Genomic DNA, 23,393 nt, shown 5'->3' with positions numbered 1-23,393 from the left:
TTTCCTTAATGGGAGCTCCTGTTCATCTGGGAAATTCAAGAATTTTTTTTAGTCTTTTGGTTGTGGTTTTCTTCGTTATGCTTCACTCGAAACGAAAAAATATTCTTTCTTATATTTCTTTTGAAAGTTTATTTGTGACTGAACTCCTCCTAAAAGACTTGATTGCAAGTTTTTGTCTGTATTCGAAGGGATTTTAGAATACTTTAGATTCACAATTTATTTTTTCGGGAATTTAGTACAGGGATATCTCATTCACTGGCTTATTATATGAGAAACCTTTCCTTCCGGGAGGGCCAAGGACCGACCTATTCCAAAACAATCTCATTTATGTGCGATTTGCTTGAGGTTCGGTACAGTGTTACCAATTTATCCAGCTAAATATTTGAAAGACTTCTCTCCGGGAAGTGAACCTATGGTCAACTTATACGAAATAATTCTATTTATGATACAATTTACTCGAAATTTAGTACAGGCGTTATTTTTTGGCATGCTTGGGATCTTTTTTCCCGAAAAGTAGGCCTCGATGGGGCGATTTGTTTGAAATTTATTATTTGGGCGTTGTGTTTGTCTCTTTATTACCCAATACTGGATGTCCTAGTTTTAAAAATCACAGCTGTTTTAGCTTAGTAAAGATTCGTAGATGGTTTGCAAGTGGGTTCTAGTACCATATATGGACACATTTCTGAGTATAGACTCAAGTGCTGTCACAATGTGCGTATCAAATAGGATGTGCTAATAATAGTTTGAGCAAGGAGTGGTGGTTAAGAGGAAGAGCGAAAGAGATAAAGCCATGTGTTGAAAATGAGAGAAAGAAAAAAAAGAGATAGGAGTGAAAATTGGAGACGGAGGGAAGGAAAGGGTGAGAGGAAGAAAAGTAGATAGATGAAAGCGAGAGAAAGGAAAGCGGAAGTACGGAATGGAGATAAAAATGGCGACATTCTCGAGGGCTAAGTAGTAAGAAGGGGAACCAGAGAAGGCAGAGGTGGAAGAAAAACAGATCAACTTATTTGCTTGTTACACTCAGCTGAGCAGAGCTCACAGAATATATTAATTTTGTTCGCATAACGGTGCCCCGTAACGGCATAAACTAATACAGATAGATATACTTATACATATATCAAAATGATCTAGGCAAAAAAAGAAATTAATTTAGCCATGCCCATCCGTCCGTCCGTCTGTCAGTAAACACGATAACTTAAGTAAATTTTGAGGTACCTTAATGAAATTTGGTGCGTATTTTTCTGGGCACTGGTCTCAGATCGCTATTTAAAATTAACGAAATCGAACTATAACCACGCCCACTTTTTCGATATCGAAAATTTCGAAAAATTGAAAAAATGCGATAATTCATTACCAAATACAGATTAAGCGATGAAACTTGGTAGGTGAGTTGAACTTATGACGCAGAATAGAAAACTAGTAAAATTTTGAACAATGGGCGTGGCACCGCCCACTTTTAAAAGAAGGTAATTTTAAAGTTTTGCAAGCTGTAATTTCGCAGTCGTTGAAGATATCATGATGAAATTTGGCAGGAACGTTATTCTTATTACTATATGTCTGCTTAATAAAAATTAGCAAAACCGAAGAACGACCACGCCCACTTTTAAAAAAAATTTTTTTTTAAATTCAATTTTTAAAAGAAAAGTTAATATCTTTACATTATATAAGTAAATTATGTCAACATTCAACTCCAGTAATGATATGTTGGAACAAAATACGACAATAAAAGACAATTTCAAAATGGGCGTGGCTCCGCCCTTTTTCATTTAATTTGTCTAGGATACTTTTAATGCCATAAGTCGAACAAAAATTTACCAATCCTTGTGAAATTTGGTAGAGGCTTAGATTCTAGGACGATAACTATTTTCTGTGAAAAAGGGCGAAATCGGTTGAAGCCACGCCCAGTTTTTATACACAGTCGACCGTCTGTCCTTCCGCTCGGCCGTTAACACGATAACTTGAGCAAAAATCGATATATCTTTACTAAACTCAGTTCACGTACTTACCTGAACTCAGTTTGTATTGATGTAAAAAATGGCCGAAATCCGACTATGACCACGCCCACTTTTTCGATAACGAAAATTACGAAAAATGAAAAAAATGCCATAATTATATAGCAAATACGAAAAAAGGGATGAAACATGGTAATTGTATTGGTCTATTGACGCAAAATATAACTTTAGAAAAAAACTTGGTAAAATGGGTATGACACCTGCCATATTAAGTAGAAGAAAAAGAAAAAGTTTTGCAGGGCGAAATCAAAAGCCCTTGGAATCTTGGAAGGAATACTGTTCGTGGTATTACATATATAAATAAATTAGCGGTACCCGACAGATGATGTTCTGGATCACCCTGGTCCACATTTTGTTCAATATCTCGAAAACGCCTTCACATATACAACTAAGGGCCACTCCCTTTTAAAACCCTCATTAATACCTTTAATTTGATACCCATATCGTACAAACACATTCTAGAGTCACCCCTGGTCCACCTTTATGGCGATATCTCGAAAAGGCGTCCACATATAGAACTAAGGCCAACGCCCTCTTAAAATACTCATTAACACCTTTCATTTGATACTCATATCGTACAAAATAAATTCTAGAGTCACCCCTGGTCCACGTTCATGGCGATATCTCGAAAAGGCGTCCACATATAGAACTAAGGCCCACTTTTTTTTCAAATACTCATTAACACCTTTCATTTGATACCCATATCGTACAAAAAAAATTCTAGAGTCACCCCTGGCCCACCTTTATGGCGATATCTCGAAAAGGCATCCACCTATAGAACTAAGGCCCACTCCCTTTTAAAATACTCATTAACACCTTTCATTTGATACCCATATCGTACAAACAAATTCTAGAGTCACCCTGGTCGACCTTTATGGCGATATCTTGAAAAGGCATCCACCTATAGAACTAAGGCCCACGCCCTTTTAAAATACTTATTAACACCTTTCATTTGATATCCATATTGTACAAATAAATTCTAGAGTCACCCCTGGCCCACCTTTATGGCGATATCTCGAAAAGGCATCCACCTATAGAACTAAGGCCCACGCCCTTTTAAAATACTCAGTAACACCTTTCATTTGATACCCATATTGTACAAACGCATTCTAGAGTCACCCCTGGTCCATGTTTATGGCCATATCCCGAAAAGGCGTCCACCCATAGAACTAAGGCCCACTCCCTTTTAAAACACTTATTAACACCTTTCGTTTGATACCCATATTGTACAAACGCATTCTAGATTCAAACCTGGTCCTTTTTTATAACGATATACCGAAAAGGCGTCCACCTATAGAACTAAGGCCCACTCCCTTTTAAAATACTCATTAACATCTTTCATTTGAAACCCATATAGTACAAACAAATTCTAGAGTCACCCCTTTTCCACCTTTATGGCGATATCTCGAAAAGGCGTCCACATATAGAACTAAGGCCAACGCCCTCTTAAAATACTCATTAACACCTTTCATTAGATACTCATATCGTACAAAATAAATTCTAGAGTCACCCCTGGTCCACCTTTATGGCGATATCTCGAAAAGGCGTCCACATATAGAACTAAGGCCAACGCCCTCTTAAAACACCTATAGAACTTAGGCCCACTCCCTTTTAAAATTATCATTAACACATTTCATTTGATACCCATATCGTACAAACAAATTCTAGTCAGGCCTGGTCCACTTTTATGGCGATATCCCTAAATTGCGTCCATCTATATAACTATGGCCCACTTCCTCTTAAAATACTCTTTAATACCTTCCATTTGATACACATGTCATACAAACACATTCCAGGGTTACCCTAGGTTCTTTTTACTACATGGTGATTTTCCCTTACTTTGTCTCCACAGCTCTCAACTGAGTATGTAATGTTCGGTTACACCCGAACTTAGCCTTCCTTACTTGTTTTTTTTTTTTTTTTTTTTGCAGAAGCCTCTGTTTACTGAGAAAGAAGATACATAGCCGAGGAATAGTATCGGGAAGGAGAACGTCTCAATTATTTATCTATATCTTATATGTAAAGATTAATGCGATTCTAAAATTAGTACCTGCATTAGTTTCATATAGTTTCGCATTGGTTTATAAAAGCAAAGATGTTGAAATCGGGCTTTCAGATGAAGCAGGTATGTCATATTTGGATGTGAAAGATGTAGATGAAGTGTATGTGTGACTAACAATGGAAGTGAGAGTGCGAATGGGAGTTTAGAAGTAGGAGTGGGAGTGAGAATGAGAGTGTAAGTAGAAGCGATAGTGGGATCGGTAGTTCGAGTGGCAACGGTAGGAAGATAAGTGGAATATGTGATGGACAAGTATAAGACGAAAAATGAAAAATAAAGTAGAAGAAAACGGAATACAGGGGAAGTGAGGCTCACTTTAGAAATGTAGACAACCAAGTTTAGGGCAGAACAAAGTCTGACGGGTACTCTAGTAGCTACATATTTTATTACTGGTGTATTTTACGCCCTAAAACTAGTAATAGATAAACAGCATTCGCTATCTTTGGATCATTTTCGTCGATAATAAACTCCCTCTGGGTAATAAATGTAACTACATAAAGAATGCGTTTATTTACTTACTGCTTCTTTGTGTTGTTGTATCCTTACTGCACGTTTGAAGAAAATTAAGATCGGCTTATTATAGTCTCCTTTGGTGAGTTTAAATTTGCTGTTGATCTTCTTAAATTAATGCACTGTATTTGGAGGCACGAGGAAGCACCAACAGTGTTTCCGTTTTTTTATTTGTCTTTGCTTGCAAATCTTGTATTATTATATATATATGTATGTGTGCGTGTGTGTTTTCGATTTTCTTCTTCAAATATGTGATTTATGTGATGTATTTAAGTAAGTAACAAGAAATATGTAGATAGTATAAAACAAAAACAAAACGAGCAATACACACAAACAAAAAATGTGTATATTCAAACAAAATGTATAAAATTTCACTAAAGAACACGTTGATGGTTTTTTTTCTCCTTCACTTGCTTAGTACATTGGATGTGATTTTTTGTTATTTTCCGCACAATTTTCCTTAAAAATTTGCAAGTTTTTACAATTCTTTGTTTAAAGTACAGTTTTTTGAAGAGTTCAACACATTTTCGAAGCACTTAAACGTTTTGAATACTTTTTTTATTTTTGACTACTTTGCAATGAGTGATATATATTCTTTTTTTCCGATTTGCTAATTTCGTTGACTTTGATCATGTAGGCTGCATTGGCGAACTGCACGTTGCTACGCGGCAATCCCACGAAACGAACACGAAACTGGAACAACGAGTACTTTGTACGAGGTGACGCCTTGCGGAACGTCAAAGCCAAGCAAATGCAATGAAATTTTCACTGTTGGTGCTGGTGCTACTGCAGTTTTACTTCTGCTACTGTGACTCTAATGCCTGTTGCTATGAAGGTATGCGCTGTTTGCATTGAATTAATGTTGCTTGTTTTGTCACTAAACTTTTTTTGAATTTGGTTTTGCCAATTTTGCTTCCTAATTTTATTAATTAATAAATTTTTTTGTTTTGTCAATTTTGAAACAATGGCCTACGCCGATCGTCGTTAGTACCTTCCCACTCCGGTTGCTTTTATGTTGCACACTAACTGAATCGTTGCTTGCAAGTATTAAATCCGCAAAAAATCCGTTGAACCAATGCACTTTGTGTGCAATCGTTCAATGTGTGTGTAAAATGCAACCGAACTACTTCGTTAGCAAATAACTGAGAGAATGAGAGAGAGAGATAAGTAGATCTTGCGCGCCAAAGTATGTGATGAAACGATTCAATTTATAAACTTAGCCGGTTTACTGGTGCCGGTTCTTTCCATATAATACAACAAAAATAGCGTAGAGTGATCGACCCGTCTTACCACTACTCCTTGTGTTGAGGGGATTTAGTATCGCTGCTCATCATATAAACGATGCAAATGCAATCTGTTGCAATCGAATGCAACTAGTTAAGTGCTCGCCTCGTTTTCTTCAACGAATGATCCACGAATGCACGGCGAAGGGCGTGTATGTATGTTATGCGCTATAGCGTCGGTTTTTTTCATATGCCGGTGATAATCGTTGTTGATTAATTATACGATTACGCTGATTCTTAATATAATAAACGCAATAACCAACACACACACCGAAATCCTTGACGATCTAAAAACTGCTACAAGTTGTGATATATTGGGCGGGAATGCAAGTATGTATATACGTATATAGTTGCACTGCAGTTCAAACGCGAAATTGCAATGTGTTTGCAATGTAAAATGCAGTTTTATTGATGAGGAGCAAAAAAAGGCGAAACGGTTTATGAGAGCGCCTCCGTTTATGAGCGCAGTCGGCGTGCAGTTATAGAGCTTTCAATGTTTAAGTTTTGTGGCGGAGTTATTAAGAGAGCCCCCGTTGTGCTGTGATCAATAGCGTTGCTAAGTAATGTTTTTCTTTTTTGTATTATATGTTTTTATTTTATTTTTTTTTTCAATTTCGTTGTGGTGTCTTAATATTTCTGATGGCCTTTATGGTTGCACTGCTCACGTTAATTTAGTTGCTTTCTTTTTTGTCTATTCCTTAGTTTAGAGAATCAACCACGTGCTCTATGCAATGTGCTTAGATAAGAGTTGTAAGTTTTTTTTTTAATTATTATTTTTTAATTAATTCTAAATGCATTATATGCGTAAAAAGTTGCTGCAGAAATTTGTGTTTTTTTTTTTTTTTTGGAAGAATTTTTTTTTGTGTTGTTATAAAACAATAACTTTTAGGCACAATTTAAATTGTTTCCATTAACTGCACACGCGACCTTCACTTCTATGCTGCTTTACACTATGATCTTCAAAGAAGGAAGTGTTTTTCTTTTTTTCTTTCAAATTAGTAGCAGTCAAAAATAAAATATTTTGACACTTTATTCTGTTGAAATCCCAAGTTTTGTTTCTATCTTCTGTTCTTAGCTCTTCACAAATTTTCTGAAATAATCTCCAGTCTTCAAATGTTCACAACCTATGCGATGCGTAGAGTTTAAAAGCGTTTATATAGTGTTGTTTTTTGTTGTTTTTGCTTTGTATATACTAAATGTAGTTATGTAGTTAAGAGTTTTTAAGACTGCAAACTGGCGTTGTTTTTTCGACAAATATAGTTTTTTTTTAATATGTAAATGCTGCTCGTTAATTGTTATTGTATTTTGTTTACGATTTTGTAAAAGTATGAATCATTATAGCACTGTTTATTTGAAGCTAAGTTTTCTGTTTTTTTTTTTTTTTGCTGTTTTTATTTTCTTGATATTAGTTTTTTGTTTTACAATATGCATATAATTTTCTTCTTTTAGAACTATTCTCAAAAATTTGTTCAACACGTGTATTAGTTTGTTTATATATAGTATTTCTGTTTTTTGTTTTTTTCACAATTGTATTTCGTTGCTTTTCTTCTTCACTTCTTTTAAGTTTAATTGTAAATTATATATTTATTTGTTTTTATTTATTTATTTGCATTTAAATTTTTTTTAAACTATATTTAAACTCCTTCACCATTTATTGTTTATTCTTTTGAGTATTTTTCACACTTGCATTTGTGTTCTTTCTCTAGCTTAGAATGCTTTAGAGTTTCAGGTATTGTTTTCAATACCTTTATCAAATGTTTTCATATAATTAATTAGGTGAATGGCGCACGTCGCGTCATAATGCTGCATTTTTGTAAACAATCATTACACATACAGTTGTAGATAAAAATTGAAATTGTAAAACCGTAGTTGTTTTTTGTTTTTGTGAGTTTTCAAATGTTTGCTTTCGCTTTGTTTCTTTTTTTTTTGTGTTGTTCAATATTAAAATTTTTTATTTGTTTTTTTATTTTTTTAAGTTTTCATTTATTTAATTTTATTAGACAGGCGTCCTTTTCGCATAACATATAAAAAATAGTATTTATTTGAAAATTTTTGTTTTTCAAGATTGGTTTTTTTTTAGTGCGCTGTCACATGAAATCACATTCAGTTAATTTGACTGTTCTTTCAATCTTTTTTTAGAACTTACAATATGAGAACTTCGCTCAAATGCACTTAATAAATCTTATTTTAGTAGTAATTGAGATTATATGTAGAAACGTTACTAACTTTTATGGGTAAAGCAAAAATTAATTAATTACTTATTACGTCGTAAAAATTAAAACAAAAAATGATTTAAACTCTGGAATAATAAATCTCGATATTAATTCCACGTTGTTTTTGCTGCTTTTTCTGATTGCTAATTGTAGACTGCGAACTTATATTTATTAAAATTTTTATATTTATTTAATTTTTCGTTTTGTTGATTTTAAAAACTTTGTTATAAATAAATTTATTTTTATTATTTTCCAAGTATACGCGGACTTTTCTTGAATTTTTTTTTTTTTTTAATTTTTTTTTAGATCGGTTTTATTGAAATTTCTCGCATAATATTATGAATTAGCGAATTTTTGTTGCTCCTGTAGGTTTTATTAATTTTTTGTTGTTTATTTTCTGCTGAATTTTTATGAGTTTTCAAAAATTTATTTCACAATTTCCTTTTTATTGATTACTGGAAAATTTTGGTGTACATTTAAAATGTAATAAACTTTTTTGTTTTTATCCAATTGAAGTAGTGAAAATTTTTAAATATTTGTGCCTGCTGCGATATCTTCTCATCGTCGTCCGTCCGCGATACTGTGGCTAAGTGCAGCGGTTGCGTTGATGTCTGTCGTTTTGGCTAACAAAATATTGTCGTGATGTTTCATCGACAACTCTTCTTTTGCTCTGGCACACAAATTTCTTCTAAGACCTCGTATGTACATTCTACAAAATATTCGCAGAGCATGATAAATTGCAGTGAGGCATAAGGAAATGCGCTCATTTTAGTGAGTTTAAAAGTTTATATGTATATGTATGCATATATATGTGTGTGTATGACTTAATTGGCACCGGCAGCAAGATATAGCGTTGTCGCTGCAAAATTATGTACGTATGTGTGCATTATACTAAGCTGCAAAAATGTATCTGAATTCCCCCGGTCTGAGTAGCGTGCTGACTGTTGTCTGCACACACTCTTTCACCCCTTCCAAGGTTCAAGTTGTCCGTTGCAGTTCCGCTCATTGCTGCCTGCTTTTTTTTTGCAATTTGTTTTATGCTTTTTTGCTTGAATCACTGTCGCTGGCACTGCTATGGTAAAAGCTTCCAGCTGAAGCTCACTCTCTCTAGTGCTCTTTCTTTAGCTGCACTCACAGCGGCGTGTTGCATATGTGTGCGTGCAATATCAGGCTTGACGGTATTGTATTGTTTCGTCTGCCTTTGTGTGAAGTGTAATTAACAGTGTGCAGTGTGGCCAGAAAACAGATAATTATGTTAAATAAAAAAGTTCAGGTAAAAGAAGCTTAATGAAAATGTTGCAGTTTTTTGGCAAAATTCATTTTATAAACTTTCTTTAATTAACATCGGTTTTTGCATTAAAACAGAATATTAAAGCACTTTCTAGTTTCCAGCCATATAACGTAATTAATAACAAAAAAAAAAAAAATATTTGGGGCGATTTGCCTCCGAGCTTCTCATCCAAATTTCGTCGTGCTCCATTGAATTTTTCCTAGAAATTGGCGGTACGAGACCTGCTTTCATCTAATTGAAAAAACTTGTTTCTAAAATTTTGATGCTGCTTTGCCTGAGGCGTAAACCCAGGATATTCGGTGTGATTGGGGGAGAGCTCGCTACGGTCACACCACGGCGGTAATTATTCATTAAAAAGTGTCAGTGGTATTAAAGCTCAAGATTAAAACTAATGATATTGTAAGTTATTTGAATTTCAAAATATATTTTCCATTTTCCATAAACTAAATGAAATATAAACACATTTCTATGTTCACACAAGTATATTGCTTTTCACTGAAAAAATACTTTGTATGATAGCTTTCATCTTTGGAAACAGGATCCGAAGGCTCCGTAATAGACTCCACCAGCTTCCTGCAAAATTTTGTTGGAAGCTTTTCTAACTCCTCGAAACTGCTTTAAGGTAACTTTTCGACGAAATTTTATTTTTGCGCATTTGATCTCCCAGATAGCACCACCAATTTTTTTTGGCTTTATTCCAGAACTTTTAAGAGTTGTTGATAAGTGTTTGGTGTTGAGAAGAGTCCACATTTAAACATCATGGGCTATATGCTTAGAGTCGTTGCGTGTTGAAAAAGAAACTCATTATTTGACATACCGAGTTTTTCGGGACTGGAGTGTAAATTTGTTTCTAAAAGATGGACAAAAAAACATGCTTATTCATTCTGCCTACTAAAAAAACTAGGTTCCCTATTCCATGAGCGGACATACAGCCCCACGGCATGACAGAACCTTCAAAATGCTTCACAGTTGCTGCAATATTTTTGAGTTGCAGTTTTTCATATGGTTTTCGCCATATCATGCGGCGACCATCTACTCAAAATATGTTGTAGTTGCTCTCATCACTTAAAATTACCGCTTTCCAGAAGTCAAACCCCTGGTTTAGTATTTGTTAGCAAAACAAATGCGTTTTTCTTTAATAACTTATGAAATTAAAGGCTTTTTCACTGCTACTTGTGCTTAAATATCATTGTTTTTATGCACTCTTCGAATTGTTTCGTCCGATTCTTGGGTATGAAGTGTAGCTTTAGGTTTTGCGTTGATTTTCGGGGCTGATGGGTTAGGGTTTTCAAGATTTTTCTTTTCAAAATTAGAGGCGTTGATTCCACATTACAATTGAAAGGAAGTTTGGTGTCATATGGGGGCACATTGCAAGCAGGACATATATTTTGTATGTCGGGGTTGATTCTGGATAGGTAAGAGCTTAACCTGGGCCCGTATTACGTGTTACGATCAGTGACTGAAAACCATTTTCACTCAAGCGATAACTATGCGACTGTCAAGCTTTTTCTAAAAATTATAATATATTATGTATCTAACGAGTACTATTTGTCGCTAGTTCAAATATGCCATTAATCCGATCCACCATTTCGGAGCTATTGTGATTTAAAAAATGAGTTTCGAACACGGATCGTAATACGTAATACGGCCCCTGTTATAGTACCCAGATCGAAGTTGAGCTAGATTGACGCTAGTTTCCCTACGGAGAGTGCGTTCCTCTTCTGCGAGTTCTGGGTATTTTTCTTTAAGAACTGTATTCGCCGGCAATCCTGTTCCAAACGCCTGTTTGTGAATGCGCAAGACCCTGTTTATATTTGGCTTTGCTTCTAAAATATAATTTTCTGAGGCTACAAAACTTAAATGGGTTATAAATCAAGGATCAAAAAATCTAATCTGGCTACACTGGTGATGTGTGCCGTTTATTTGCATTGTGCCTTTGTTTTTTAAGTTTCCTTCTTTGCTATTATGCTTTGCACACATATTTTTAAGATTACAAAAATTCTTGTTTTGCTTAGTTGCCGCTGTGGCAAAACCATCAGAGTCACTCCAAACCATACATACACATACACCACTGTACATACATATATACACTACGTCTCTTGTTAAGCTATGCTCAGCAGCCAGTGCAAGCTCACAGGGAATCGCACTTGCGCCCGGCTTTTGTATTTTAACATATTGTGGCTTCTCTGCTCTACATAAAATTTGAGGGCACATGCAAATATGCAATACGGCTTTCATTTCTACCATGTGTCTTTGGATTTTCCTTTAATCTGTAGTTGTACAGCCGAGCTCTTAAATGTCATATAAAAAGAAAAAAAATTAGCTCCGACTAGTTTCACCACCCTACTCAAACAAACGCATTCTGCAACTATTTTTTTATATTTTGTGCTTTCATACTTCTTCCTTTTTCTTATAGACGTAACTACCACAAATCTTTCTATATTAAGATTCATGGCTCTATTTTCTTGTCCGTTTAACTTTCTTATTTCTTCAGTTTGCTCATATTTCTTACCCTAATTTCGTTTGTAGTCAGATTTAAATATCCAACATTTCAATTAACTGCATTTTTTAAAAGCTCTTTAATCTCCCTGTTGCTATCACTCTACCCTAACCCATCTGCAATACCAACAGTCACACATTGCTATCTATAATGCCCTTCTTCTGCAGTTAATTAACTTTCGGTCGTTCGTGACAAAATAATTTGTGTGTAGTAAGTTTATGTGTATGTATGTATACTCATATGTGTACAAACGTGTGCTTTTGAGCCCGTTTGTGTTTTGGGTGCTTGTAGTGTCACGATAAGCGATAAGATCTCGCATGATTTCCTTAATCTTATTCCTCTAGGTCGCCTGAACAATTGCAATGCCACCACTAACTTGCTGACTGACTGACGATCTCAGGTCGTCGGTGTCATTTTGACAGACGCGCTTTTGTTTCGGCGAACAGGTGTGCTCGATATGAAGTCATATTTGCAAAATGTACATATTAGCCTATCTACATATACATATGCAAGTACAAGCATGCCTATTAAGAGCATATTTCAATATCATATAGCTTTTAAAGTGACCGCTTTATTAATTTAAATTACAAAATTGTTGTTCTTACTTTATTGCTTTCTTTCCCAGCAAACACAGTTTCTAACGTTAGAGAAATATTGTAATTTTACATTAGAATTCTAATGTAGTTCTCTAATGCATTTCGAATCGAAAACTAGGTTAGAATTCGACTGTAAAACGATTCGAATAACACCAGAAATGCTGAGCTCAATATTTAAGTACCGTTTTAATTTATTATATTAGAAGAAGCCTTTGAAATATGTTCCTTCTTAATACATAAGCTTATAACCAAATAAAAGTATTTGATATAATGAAACAATGAAAATTTCGCTGATTTTAAATAATTGAACTTAATTGCGCATCACTTCAAAATTCTCATTAGAAATCCATTAGAAATTGACGCTAGAATTCGATTAGAATTCTAACCATTTCCTCGATATCGAGAACGAAGTCTCCTTTTTGTTGAGAACGCTATAATTCGCGACAGTTTCGAAAATCGTCCTCTAACCTTCTACCTTATAGAAATACATTAGAGTTCGATCCGCTTTTTAACCGTTTTCTAAGCTAAATGTTTGTTGGGATGTTGCATTGAAACTTTAATAAACTTATGGTAAAGAATTGATAAACACTACTTTTGCATGAAAGCATCAAATCTAGAAAAACAATTTGTAAGATTTAAAGCAATAATTAACAAATTTTTGATCTATCTTTAACGTTGAATATTTTTATTAAAATTTCGAAATTATAATCTACTTAATTAAATCCGCGGCTCCACCCGCGTGGTATTTGATTATAGGGGCATGTCAGTCTTGAAAGGATAGGAGAAGATGACGAAAGTTAATCAATTGCTCATATTTGACAGATTTGTGCGAAAAGAAAAAAAACTTCTAGTTCCATCACAAAAACAAAATAATAATCACCGTATGTCTAGTTTTTCGAGAATTTAATTGAAAATTTTGTTTTCAAGTTCCATCACATGAGCATGCCTATGGTACTTCCAGGAATGCCTAGAATCACTATACAAAATTTCATGGCATTTGATGTCGTGGTTCAAAAGTTATAAGTGCCCAAACGCACAGAAATTGAATTTTATAGATATAGATTTTTTAAAAGTGCCCGAAAAGTAAAGAAAAGCAACCGATATTGATTATGGTTCCTATGTGTTAAGAAGGATGCTTCAGTTTTTAGCTCAGCGAAAAGGCCATTCAATATCGATTGCAGGATTCGCACAAATTCTATAAATATCATGGAGTATGGCTCCAAGTATCAAGTGTTGTTGTTATTGTTGTAACAGTGCTTTGCCTCATCCAATAGTAGGGACCACTCACAAATGGTCATGTATATCCTCTAATGGGAGTCCGAGTGAACTAGCTATTTCAACAGATTTTGACCAGAGAGATAAGGGCGCTAGAGGCGATGATTGATTCCACATTGCTACTGAAAAAACGTTTGGTGTCATGTGTGGAAACGTGGGGCCTTTTCTTCGTCCGGCTAAATTCTTAAGTGCCGGATTTCTTAATAGTGCTCACTCATTTCCCATCGTTATTTAAAATGAGCGAAATCGGATGATGAAGATGACTTCTTCAACAGATGCCAATTGGGCTGCCCAGGTTTGTGATTCAGCAGATCCTATCCAAAACTATTTAGAATTTTTGTTGGTATATCGGCCTACTGATTTGTAAGATCGCGGCTTCGAATCAAGCTCAAGGCCTAACAATAATTTTTTATCATTATTATTGTTATGATAAATTTTTTCTTAATTGAAAAAATTTTTAAGTTAGAATAGAAGAAAGAAAAAATTTAGACAACTGCGAAAGCTCGTTGTATATATCCATTTCGGGAACTGCTAAATTCCTTCATCGGCAACGTTTAGGCGCCGCTGCTATAACCATTCAGCCATCACAGCGGTTTTTTGTTTGTCTTCATTAATCCTACTTCCCGAAATGGATCTATACAACGAGCTTTGGCAGTTGTCTAAATTTTTTCTTTCTTCTATTCTAATTTAAACATTTTTTCAATTAAGAAAAAATTTATCATAACAATAATAATGACAAAACTATTTTGTTTTTCTTTGATTTTTCGAAGCTCGACCATCTTTTACTCAAATTTTATATGGATTTTTTTTTTTGTAATTTTTTGTTTGAAAAAAAAAAAAAAATATTTGAAAACAAAATAAAAATGTATGCTTTTGATAAAAATAACGTTATTATGCAGTCTTGGTCTTGATATGCCTGCAGTTTCCTCCAGTGTGTTTCTTTTCGGATCATCGACCATAAGCGGCCGGCCAACTGCTTGTCGTTATAATAGTTTTTTTTATCGTTTCCCAAAGTGCTGCCGGCAAGAGACTTGAATATTTTCTCTTGACTTAAGGTAGGATTGCAGCTGCACGCTCGCCAATATGTAGATCTAGATCGAAGGTCACACCCAGTATATAACACAGTCAGATCAACGCAAGTTATTAAAGCATCAACACAAACAAGTTCATCTCCCCATTTACACATATTTTTATACTCAGCTTGCTTTTCACATAGGGTATATTAAGTTTGGTAATATAACGGTTGATCGTAACGTCATAAACAAATAAAGATAAATATAGACTTCCATATATTAAAATGCTCAGGATGAAAAAAGGGATTGATTTAGCCATGCCCGTTCATCCGTCTCTATTGAGTTATCATATTGAAATTTAGTATATGGTTTCTTGACACTCATTTCCCATCGTTATTTAAAATGAGCGAAACCGGATGATAACCACGCCCACTTTTTATATATATAACATTTTGGAAAACACCAAAAAACTGATTATTTAATAAATAGTTCACCTAGAATGTTGAAATTTGACGTGTGGGCTGATATTGAGACTCTTGTTAAAAATTTGAAAACATTTTTAAAATGCACTCAAAAAAAAAAAAGTGTATCACTATCAGTTTAATACCGGTTGTGTTAAAATGACATTTTTAGCAGTATCATTTTTTTAGTATCAATGTAAAGATGAATCATATAAAAATGATAGTGAAAAGTATTAAATCTATATCTTGGTTATTGAATTGCTGAGGAAAAATATTAATTTGACACCTCAAAAATGTTAAATTAAGACCAGTGTAATATTTTCAGTATTAATATAGCAGCATAAATCATCAAATTGATCCTCAAAGATATTAGATTACAACTTAGCTTATTATTTCGATAACTAATTAATTCAATTTTATTCTCAACAATGTCAAATTGATATTCACCTAATTAATGAGCAATAGTATCAGATTGAAACTGTAAGCGCATCACTGACTGTTCGAAAAGTCGAACTTCGCTGTTCGTACGTGACTCGATAGTTGATCGGGGTTAATTATTTGTCGTTTATTGCCGTGAATAGTGTTGTCGTGATCGGTTGGGGCAAAAATAAAAAATTAAAAAATTGCCTGAATTGCAACAAAACAGAAAAGGTGAGTAATGTTAAGTTTTGTTGCAAATAAAAAGTGAGATACAAGTGCATAGATATGTATGTATGTATATATCTTTGTTGTGAAACTAAGTTCATATGCATGTACGCTGCAACAATAACTAAATAATAATAAACTAGTGTAAATGTTTGTGATAATTTCACTTTTTTTAAAAATTTGAATCAACACAATACTAACTCACATATGTACATATTTTTCAGGTTGAAGAAGATTTTAAAGAACTTTACCCTGAAAAACAATTCATATTAACGTCGAAATGGTGTGAAGCATTACCAAAGCTTACTGCTTACTTTGAGCACAACGTAAAGGGCAAATACTACAGGAATCTATTGACATCTGCAAAAGGCGATGTCGACATAAGTAAGTCCCATAATCTCCTATTTATAATGAAATACTCGTCTAAATTAATCTTTACTTTAGATTCAAGATACTCCATTTATTTTATGCTACTTCACATTATTTTAAAACCAACACACCGGTATGTAAGTGCATCGTAAAGCAACCATACAAAACTCCGTGAATAGTTCCATTTTACATATAGCAACGATAAATCATTTACAACACCAAATAGAATTGCGTACTAAAAATTCCACAGACTCGAAATCGCCAATACAGCCATTTATAATTGTAGTGGGTCTTGATCTTTTGAATTTAACAGATTTTTACGTGAGCTTTGGTTATCACAAATTTAAATTTAGCTCGTTTGTAGTTTCATTGGACATTTGCTTTAAAATTTATCAAATATTTTACCTGAAATACCCAGATGAATCCCATCAAGTATGGAGTTTTTTATAACTTTTTTTTACGATATTTCGACTTCTTATAATGTAAAAAAACCATGTGTAACTAATGTTATTCATAATTTATGCGATTGTATGTAAATTTCAGTTTATTTGGGCAAAATTGTTTTCTTTAAATGCCATAAAGATTTTGTTAACTTGAGAGATTTATACTGACATTTCAATTTACATCATGGGTTAAATGAAGTAGATATTTTCAAATGTACTCACAATAATTGCAATCAAGAATATACAAGTTTAAAAAGATTTAGAGTACACATAAAAAGGCATATGAATTTAAAAGTATTCGAAAATACTAAAACTGTAAGCACTACTGAGCTATTGAAAACTAATATTGACACGAGTGTAACACATAAATATTCCAATAATAATTTTGAAAGAAAAATGTACTCCTGTAATGAGTCAGTAATCTGTTTCCAGACCACAACTAATAGTAGTTAAGATGATAATATTTTCAAAGTTTGAAAGTCTCATCGCACAAGATTGTCAAGATATTTTAATGAAATGTTACACAAAATATAATTTTTGTAGAAAAGATGCCATGTTTACACAAGAAAGTATACAAACTATAAATTTAACTGTTGCAGATGCTTTAAATAAATCTTTTTAAAAATCATCCCACAAGATTTAATATAAAAATAAAAAAAAATCCTTGATTTTTGCTCTAATCCTTTTACCAAGATTGACACGGAATACAAGTTATTCAAAACCCTAGCAATTAGTAATTTAATTTGTAATGAAATTTACAACATTTTTAGAACAATATGAAAATGGATTTCCAAATACATACCACATACTCCAAAAAAAATATGGTAACATAGAAACGTCAGATTTTTCTTACGTACTGTCTAATGTCAATATTTATTTTGAAATACTACAATACCGCACTTAAATTATAATGGATTCATTTATAAAGAAGATTACTTCTTAACTCTTAGAACAAATATGTTAACTTTGCACAAAACTAAACATATTCTGATAAGTCATAGTACTGAAATCTATATTTTAAGTCAAGTTATAATATAAAAGGTTTTAATGAGCACTACCAGTGCTATGAAGTTGGAATTAAAGAAAATGTTTTACAAATAAACAATATAAGTGAATTCGAAGGACCCCTTACCACATGTACCACAATGTGTAAAAGGAATTTGCTTTATAAAAATAAAACTGAAAAAAGAATTTTCTCTTTGTGAAATGGTGGAACTTATGGAAGTATCAAAATGATACTAAAACTGGTATCAGTTTTATAAAAGTAAGTATTATATTAGAGCGCAAAAACTATCAATTTAATAAAAAAATAATTTCAAACTGATACCAAAAAAGTATCAATTGGATAAAAAAAATTATAAAATTGATACTATGTTATGGCAGAAATAATAGTAGAGAGTATCAAGTTGATAACACATACAAAATATCAAATTAATACTTGTTAGTATCAAACCATAAAGTTCGAAAATATAAAATTGCCAATTTCGAAAATATCAATTGCATAACACGGTTGATGAAGAATAATTGATACTTGAAAATTGCATATTGATGGTTATTTAGCAGCGCCCTGATACCAGCCTTTTTTTGAGTGTGGGCGTGCCACCTCCCAATTGTGATAAAATGAATTTTACAAATATTAATCATAAATCAAAAACCTATCATAACAAAACATATTTTTAAGAATGCTGACATTGTGTGCGTTAATTAGAGCTGTTAAGGATTGCAATCTTTATAATTTTTTTCTAGAATAACGAATAAATTTTTTAGAGCTGTTCGAATATCTATGTCATATGATGGCGATAACCTGAGACAGCGTCGCCGTCATCCTCCACTAAGCAGAGCAATATCGTATCGTCGATGTATACATCGGTATATTTCTCCTGCACTGAAAGAAAAAGACTGGTAAAATCAACCGAAATACGGGTCAATTCAAGCGAAATGTCTGTCAATTTTTATCCATCGCAACAAGATGTTGAATAAACTGCGCACAAATCGTTGATTCGTAATTGCCCGTTTTAGTAGTCAAATGAACAAAAAAAGTTGTTGCGACAGCTTTGTACGAAAGTACCTATGTTGCTCGGGAGTTCTTGCCGAACAGTGCCGAGGGGCGACCCCGCTTAGGAAAATTTGCTTCTAATTGAAAAAGCTTATTTCTAAAATTTGTATGTTGCTTTGCCTGAGGTGTGAACCCAGGGTTTTTGGTGTGGTAGGCGGAGCACGTTACCATCACACCACGGCGGCCGCCATATACATACGTAAATATATGCATACATATAGTACACAGCATACATAAGTACAAAGTAGAGAGCGCAGCGAGCGTAAAATTTTCTTTGAAATTTGCTGATGTATAGACTGTTGATCACTGTTGAAATGACCAGTGAGATCAGTTGTGTTAACAAAAAATCAGTTAGATTGATTAGGAATCTGTCAATTTTGCAGAATTTTGTTAACTTAAGAGCGACAGTTTCCTTCTGTTGAAATGACTAAACTAATTCGCTCGCTTGACAAAAAATTCCGTCAAATTAACCCTAATTCGATCAATTTCACAGAATCTCCGTTAAGTCAAGAACAAAAGAACTGATTTGTTGATTTTACTAGCACCATTTCTTTCAGTGTGCTACATCGTTGGCCTTTTCCTGTAAGTCAAACGCCTATTAAGCTTCATCGGTTTATAAAAACAAAGATATTGAAATCGGCCATTCAGGGGAAGCAGTTATTCCATACTTTGTATAGCGATTCCATATACAAGAAAATTGTGGTTAGAGAGATAGAGGGAGTGACATTTGAAGTGGAAGTGAAACTGAGAGTGGAAGTAGGACTAGGTGTGGAAGTGGAACTAGGTATGAAAGTCGAAATTGGTGTGTTGGTAGTAGATGGAGTAGTTGTGAGAACAGGAATATAAGAGGAAGTGGAAGGAGGAGTGAGTGTGAGAGTGAGAGCGGTAGTTAGAGGGAGTTTAGATTTAGGAGTGGGAGGAAGATAAAAGGGAAGAAAAGTGGAAGTTAAGATATGAGATAAAGGGATAACGAAAAAGAATGAAGGGCACGCTTCTGAAATATAGGCAAACCAACTTTCGAACAGAACAAAGTCAGCCAGATAATTTAGTGCGCTTCGATTTTTTACTATATTACCAAAACAAAATACACTCGAAAAAAATAATTTTTAAACAGATAAACTGATAATCTTGATGACGTTTTCAGACTAATAGTTTCATATCCCTTTATATTTTAAATAAAGACGTTTTCGTGACTTCACAGCCATTTCTTTTGAAACAGGACTACATAGACATCTGTTTATATATACATACATACATACATACGTTTGTATCTGAAAGACTTTGGGGATCCTTTTATACTTTTAACACCTTCATCTAATTTCATTATTGTTCTTCAACCATAAAAGTGTAAGATTGTTATTATTGTAGGTATCTGTCTATTGCTATTTAAATGAGTGTATGCAAATTGTTGTTGTACGATTATTTATAAGTTGGATATGTATGTACGTTTATGTGTATGGCTTTATTAGGGTGGTCCTTAAAAAAGTAAGTACAACAGTTTCGATTGAAGGCTGGTAATGCGTTTTTTATGGACAGAATAAAAGTCCGGCCCTATAACAGGTGAATGTTCACTATGGAAAGGTATGAGTACAAAAATTACAAATTTCTAGATTAAGTAACAAAAATTTGTAGCTTACGGATTTCTAATTCGGATACTTAGGAAAATCGGACTTTTATTTGTCCTTGAAAAGCAAAAGTCACTATTTAACCGTTATTTTCGGACTTATAAAATAAAAGTCATGATTTTACTTTTATTTGTGGACTTTTTTGAACAATGTATGACAAATAAAAAAGATGCATGACTCATCATAAATATGCAACGGGGATTCCCTGAATCCCATAAAATTTCACCTAGGACAATTGTTTTACCCGCACTCTTTCGACTTAAAAAAAAATGTTTGTCAGGGCCACCCTAATATACTTACATCTATCACATCTTTAATTTATAGACTTAAAGTATTTTCCTCATTCTAAAAAGTGACGACAAAACATTCCACAATATGACAAAAACTGCATTTTATCAAAGAAACAAAAAGGCTTCGTTGAAAAAAAGACCAATGTATAAAAAAATGCGCATTTCTGAGGTATCCAACAACACACATTGTTAGCGGCATTGCACCAGCGTCAAGTTGGATAAAATTTTCCCACCAGCGGTAGTATTTGTAACAACAACAAACAGGGGTACGCTCTTATGTATGTGTCTCATACGGGTTTCATCTACGCGGAATTATCAAAAAAAAAAAAAAAAGAATCGAACTTCGCGACCCTTAGAAGGTGCTGTTTAATTGTTGTTATTGCAGCGGGCATCTAAGGTAACGTGTGGTCATTTTATTATTATTTCAACATGCGCCTCATGCAGCTTCATACATACATACATAGATTAACTGCCACATATTCATAAAACACATTTGCATTTTGATATCAAGCAATATCCTTTGTAGAGGTAGTTGTGTGTGCCAAAGAGATCAGCCACCGCTAAACAAAAGAGGGGTAAGCCAAGCCAATGTGCCTTAGTGCACCACCCTTCCCTTTAGCTTACAATATTCGCGTTCATCCAAGGTTGTTGAGGTACAACTTACTCATATATCACAAAGGATAATTCTGTCCATGCCCACGTGTGCTTGTGTGTGTCTGTGTGTGTGTGCCAGCATCTTCTTTGATTATGTCAATGTCTTTGGGACTTTTTTGCTTATCAAAAATTTACGCCCATGGATTTTCATAGCATTTGTGATGCTTATGGTAGCAACAGCCGTTGATGATCATCGACCATTGGCGGAGCCAGCAGAGACGAAGAGGATGTTAGCCCCTTATTAGCCGAAAATCCTAATGGTCAACAATGGTCATTAAGGCTTTTATACTACACATAATTAATTTTTTTTAAATTTTTTTTAAGCTTTTAAAGGGATCAATATAAATCAGCTTTCAACAATAAGATAGAGAGCTTGAGAGTACCCACTCACACTACCGGGCAGCATTAAATATTTTGTAGTACTTGGGTTCAGTGGTTAACCCAACTAATCATCATAGCGATCGCTTGGCATGGGCCTGAGAGACAGTGGAATTTTGCAACCCCGGCGAAGATGAAGAAGCCCCAGGAGGCAAGATGCAGCGATCGGCTGAACATGACAAGTCTGCTTTAAAGATGCAGAAGGGCGAAGGCAAATGCCCCAGTCCCAGAACTAGGAAGTGAACTAGCCGGAATGACAGGAACCAAACCTCAAAATCTGCAAAGCGGAGCGAAGAGTAAAGTAAAAGTACTAGGAAGCCATGAACATCAAAAGCTGTAATACAGGAAGAAGATGCCAATAATGGCTTAAGAAGTAAATATGTAAGTGTTATTAAGCTAAAGGAAGGTAAAGTATAGACTCAAGCTTACGCGGTGTTGCTATAGGGAGCTAACGCTGAAACTGTGGTTTTCACCGAGAAGAGAATGAACAAAGTTGCAAAGCAATTCCTGACTGTGGCACAACTAGATTGCAGCAACCCCTTTTAGCAGATGTCTATCGTCATAATGAACCTAATTAACCGCTACCAGCCTGATATGTAAGAGGAATATGAAAAATTAGACGATTTTTCAACTGACGAAAGGCAGCACGAAGCAACAAAAGCAACTCGGTACCCGTCTCTTTACCTCGGCACGCCCTTCTCCTCAAGTAAGCTAATAAAGTAATTACAAAACCCTCGATAAACACCTGGTTCTAAATAGGGCGGTAAAATATTTTTAGTGGACCCAACAGTGTGCAAACTATTTCACGACTTAATACAAAATAAGAATAAAGCTTTTTAAGATCAAAATAATGGGATACCTGTTTTAAAAACCGGATGTCATATAACCTGGTTATGATAAACAAGTAAGGAAGGTTAAGTTCGGGTGTAACCGAACATTACATACTCAGTTGAGAGCTATGGTGACAACATAAGGGAAAATAACCATGTAGGAAAATGAACCGAGGGAAACCCTGGAATATGTTTGTATGACATGTGTATCAAATGAAAAGCATTAAAGATTATTTTATGAGGGAGTGGGCCATAGTTCTATAGGTGGACGCCATTTAGGGATATAGCCATACAGGTGGATCAGGGTTGACTCTAGAATGCGTTTGTACGATATGGGTATCAAATTAAAGGTATTAATGAGAGTTTTAAAAGGGAGTGGTGTGAAGGCGTTTTCCAGATATCGACCAAAATGTGGACCAGGGTGACCCAGAACATCATCTGTTGGATACCGCTAATTTATTTATATATGTAATACCTGCCAAGATTTTAAGGGTTTTTTATTTCGCCCTGTAGAACTTTTCATTTTCTTCTACTTAATATGGTAGGTGTCACAACCATTTTATAAAGTTTTTTCTAAAGTTATATTTCGCGTCAATAAAACAATCCAATTACCTTACCATGTTTCATCCCTTTTTTCGTATTTGGTATAGAATTATGGCATTTTTTCATTTTTCGTAATTTTCGATATCGAAAAAGTGGGCGTGGTCATAGTCGAATTTCGTTCATTTTTCATACCAAAATAAAGTGAGTTCAAGTAAGCACGTGAACTAAGTTCATTAAAGATATGTCGATTTTTGCTCAAGTTATCGTGTTAACGGCCATGCGGAAGGACAGACGGACGACTGTGTATAAAAACTGGGCGTGGCATCAACCGATTTCGCCCATTTTCA

At 34.2% G+C, this 23,393-nt stretch overlaps 1 protein-coding gene and 1 long non-coding RNA gene across 20 annotated transcripts in view; one reads left to right on the top strand and one right to left on the bottom strand.

The window, feature by feature from the left end:
• Syp (Syncrip) overlaps positions 1 to 23,393 on the bottom strand; it is a 329,665-nt gene that overhangs the window by 164,475 nt on the left and 141,797 nt on the right. The window contains exon 1 of one of the 19 annotated variants that reach the window (XM_067761461.1): positions 4,591 to 8,757. The exons of the other annotated variants lie outside the window; for them this stretch is intronic. The gene's annotated coding sequence lies outside the window, so the exon portion shown is untranslated. Of the gene's footprint in view, positions 1 to 4,590; positions 8,758 to 23,393 lie in introns of those variants that run through there. 19 annotated transcript variants of the gene reach the window in all.
• On the top strand, positions 15,799 to 17,015 carry LOC137243856 (uncharacterized). Its single transcript, XR_010950655.1, has 3 exons — positions 15,799 to 15,864; positions 16,083 to 16,242; positions 16,303 to 17,015. It is a non-coding gene; the product is annotated as an uncharacterized lncRNA (long non-coding RNA).

This window comes from Eurosta solidaginis, chromosome 1 (genome assembly GCF_040869045.1).
Source record: "Eurosta solidaginis isolate ZX-2024a chromosome 1, ASM4086904v1, whole genome shotgun sequence".
Lineage (NCBI taxonomy): Eukaryota > Metazoa > Arthropoda > Insecta > Diptera > Tephritidae > Eurosta > Eurosta solidaginis.
The sequence above is the reverse complement of the archived record's forward strand: the minus strand, read 5'-3'. Positions and strand labels throughout refer to the sequence as shown.